This window comes from Octodon degus, unplaced genomic scaffold (assembly GCF_000260255.1).
Source record: "Octodon degus isolate 3935 unplaced genomic scaffold, OctDeg1.0 scaffold00018, whole genome shotgun sequence".
In the NCBI taxonomy this organism is placed as follows: Eukaryota; Metazoa; Chordata; class Mammalia; order Rodentia; family Octodontidae; genus Octodon; species Octodon degus.
In genome coordinates, this window is record NW_004524594.1 from 1,016,893 (window position 1) to 1,020,128 (window position 3,236).

Genomic DNA, 3,236 nt, shown 5'->3' on the forward strand with positions numbered 1-3,236 from the left:
CCACCTCCTCCTCCTCCCCCTCCCCTTCTTCGCCCCTCCTCCCCATAGACTCTTGCTATGTACCCCAGGCTGGTCTCCAGCTTGTGGTGATGCTCCTGCCTCAACTGCTGGGATGACAGGCATGTGGCACTAGCTCTGCCTGTCATGATTCTTTGTGTACGCGTGCATGCGCATGCATGCATGCATGGGTGCCTGCCTGAGATCAAACTCAGGGCTTCCTGTGTGGTTAGCAGGTCTCTGCCTCGGAGCCACACCCTTGGTCTTTCATTATATTGATTCTGACACTAAAGTGGGCAGGGCAGGGGTGCACATTATAATCCCAGCACTCTGGGCAGTTGAAGCAGGAGGATGATGGCAAATCTGAGCCCAGCCTGGGCTCCTTAGCAACTTAATGAGAGCTTGTCTCAAAAATAAAAACAGTGCTGGGGATGCAGCTCAGTATGAAGGCCTTGGGGTCAGTTGCAAATGCCTCCTCCACACTAGCACTCAAAAATATCCCTTACCAGTAGGAGATGGCTCCTTACAGTTCGCTACCAAAATCAATTCGCTCTATTTTCTCTAAGTAGTTAGAATGCTCTGTATATTACTTCTCTCAGTCAACTGTGTTGTGGAAGTGTCTCTTGGGCTGGGGGTAGCTTGTCTACATGTACATGGCTCTGGGTCCCATTCTTCACACTGCAAAAAAGCAAAAGACCAGAGCAGAACAAAACCAGACCAAGTCTCTTTCTCTGCCTTGCTCTTGGAGGACTGCAGAGTTATGGCGGGATGGACTTCAGTTAGGTAACTATAGATGGCACCCCGATGGTCACTTTTTCCAGTTTCCCTGACCATAGATAGATTATATGCCAACATCCTTGCCTTTCCTCCTGCCCTCACGGATATGTTTGTCCAGGGTTGATACTCAGAAGTAGAATTGCTTGGTCACAAAATCACAAGCTAACATCCCCCGGGTTTGGCATGCCTTAGAAGATGCCTCTCCACATGAGTAATTGCTACTCATCAAGGCCAGCCTGGTGCCAGGTCCTTGGGAGAGGAGGTCTCTTCCACTTTTGTCCCCTCATGGTTCATGTGGCATTGCTGGTGGACACTTAGGGCACAGCTTTATTTTGCATGTATCCCCAAAAATCCAGTGAAGGGTAGAGGTCAGAGGAAAAATCCAAATGTTTTCTAGGCTGGGGGAATGAATGAATGAATGAATAAACAAATAAACAAATGAAGGCACGGAGCTCAGGGCATTCCAGAAACTCAAGGTGAGTCTGAGTGTCTTGTTCTTTGGCTGCAGACCAGTCTGGCTCCTGGGAAGCTGCCTCTCCCAGGGTTTCTGTCTTTACCTGATCCCAGGGCCTTGGTAATTCACCTTGAACCCTATTGGGTGGAGGACGGCACTATGAAGCCTCCTGATGAAGCATCTCCTGGCTGCCTGGCTGGATATCTAGTGGGGGCGGGGGTGGCACTGGGGCAGAGTTGGTTTTCTGAGAGCACCACGGTGTCCTTTCACATTTGAGGCAGCCCAGGGTGCTGTGGGTTTCGGTTTATGTGGTTTTCTCTACAGTACCTTTGGGACAATGAAATCAGCTGCGGACAGTCTGTGTTCTGCTTCCCGCTCTGAACCCAAGGGAAGCCAGATGTTTTCCCGTGCACAGCCCGCTCCCTTTCCCTCTGATGAATGGCCCTTTCCCTGCAGTCTCCAAGGCTCAGCCTCCCCAGATCCCAGAGCTTGGCTGCCGACTTTACTTTTTAATGAGGTTTTAATAGGTAGCTCCTGTAATTAATTTCATCCTTGCATTTTCACACTTTCTGTGCAGGTATGTAAAGGCCCTCAGGCACTAGGTAGGCTGTTAACTGATTTAAAAATAATACACAAAGCACTGTGGCTGTTGTTAGACATTTTCCCATTTGCAGTTGTTTTACAATCGCTAATGAGCTGGGGCCCAGGGCCCAGTGAAAGGTCAGCCCGGTCACCTGCCAAGATTAATAAAGGTGGAAGCAGAGATAAGCAGAGAAGAGACCTGTCCAAGCCCCAAGAGAGTGGGTGTTGAAACTGGTTTCGGAAGCCACGGCCTCGAGTTTCACATCCACTACCCAGGGCTGATTTGTCGCCCGCGGCCAGAACCCGACAGTCAAAGGTGGAGCATCTTGGGCGCCTCCAGGAACCTTAGGGAGGCAGCTAATGTTACTCCTGAATGACTCCCATTCATTCTCTTTACTGCCCCTGTCCGGTTTGTGAGCGACTCAGTGGCTTCTCAAACTCCTCCAGGATTTAAAAATCAACGCTTCCTTCTGAAAATCTGAGCGCAGAGACGCGCACCCCTCAGGGAGTGGGGGCTGGGGTGGGAGAGGACAGCCAAGGGTGGATCCCCAGCCGCGCTCGGCAGCCCCATTCCGTCTAGGGGCACCCCTGAGGGCTGGGGGAGCCAGCCGAACCGCACTCCCTTTGGTCTCCGGGACGCAGGGTACCGCCACTGGGCCGTTGAGCGCAGGAGGGAGCAAGAGGAGAGGGGCGAGCAGGTGGCGCTTAGGTCAGCCGCAGAACATTCTTGGACCGCTTCAGTGGATATAAATAACAAGGGGCAGGCTCCGAAAAATCCCGAGGGGCGGGGGTGGGGCTGGGGGAGAAGGGTGATTGTAGCAACCAGGAAAAACGACAGCGTTGATAAAGGGAGCGGAGGGGAGAAGGGCTTGAAGAATAAATCGTGGTACAAAATCTGGCACTACTAACGTGGAGGGGGAGGAGCTCGTGTTTTTCGTCCCACCCCCACCGCGTGTTTGTCCCAGGCCTCAGAATGAGTCCCAGATTAGCAGAGCACCACCAGCACTCAGACCCGGCTCCTTCCACCTAGAGAGCAGTCCCAGCAGGCTTCTGCCTCAGTTTCCACAATCTGTACAATGGGGATCCTAATGCTTCCTACGGGAGTGGTCGGGAGCCTCCCCGGAGCAACAGTCTAGGACGCTGTGCTCAGCAGAGAATGCAAAGCATAGTCGCTCTCAAGCCCCTAGGGGGGCGATGCAGACCGAGTCCCGCAATCTGCGAAAGTGGAGGGGAGGACGAGGCCGAAATCTGACCCTGCAGTCTCGCGGCGCCACCCTGGGGCGTCCGCACAGAGCGGATCCCGGAGCGCGCGCGGATCCCGGTGACGGGCTGGCCCCACCTCTGCCAAGACCTACCGGGCCGGTGCCTGGCCTCAGAGCCGGGCCTTGGGCTGGGGCCGCGGGGAGGGCGGGGCCGGGGGCCGGGC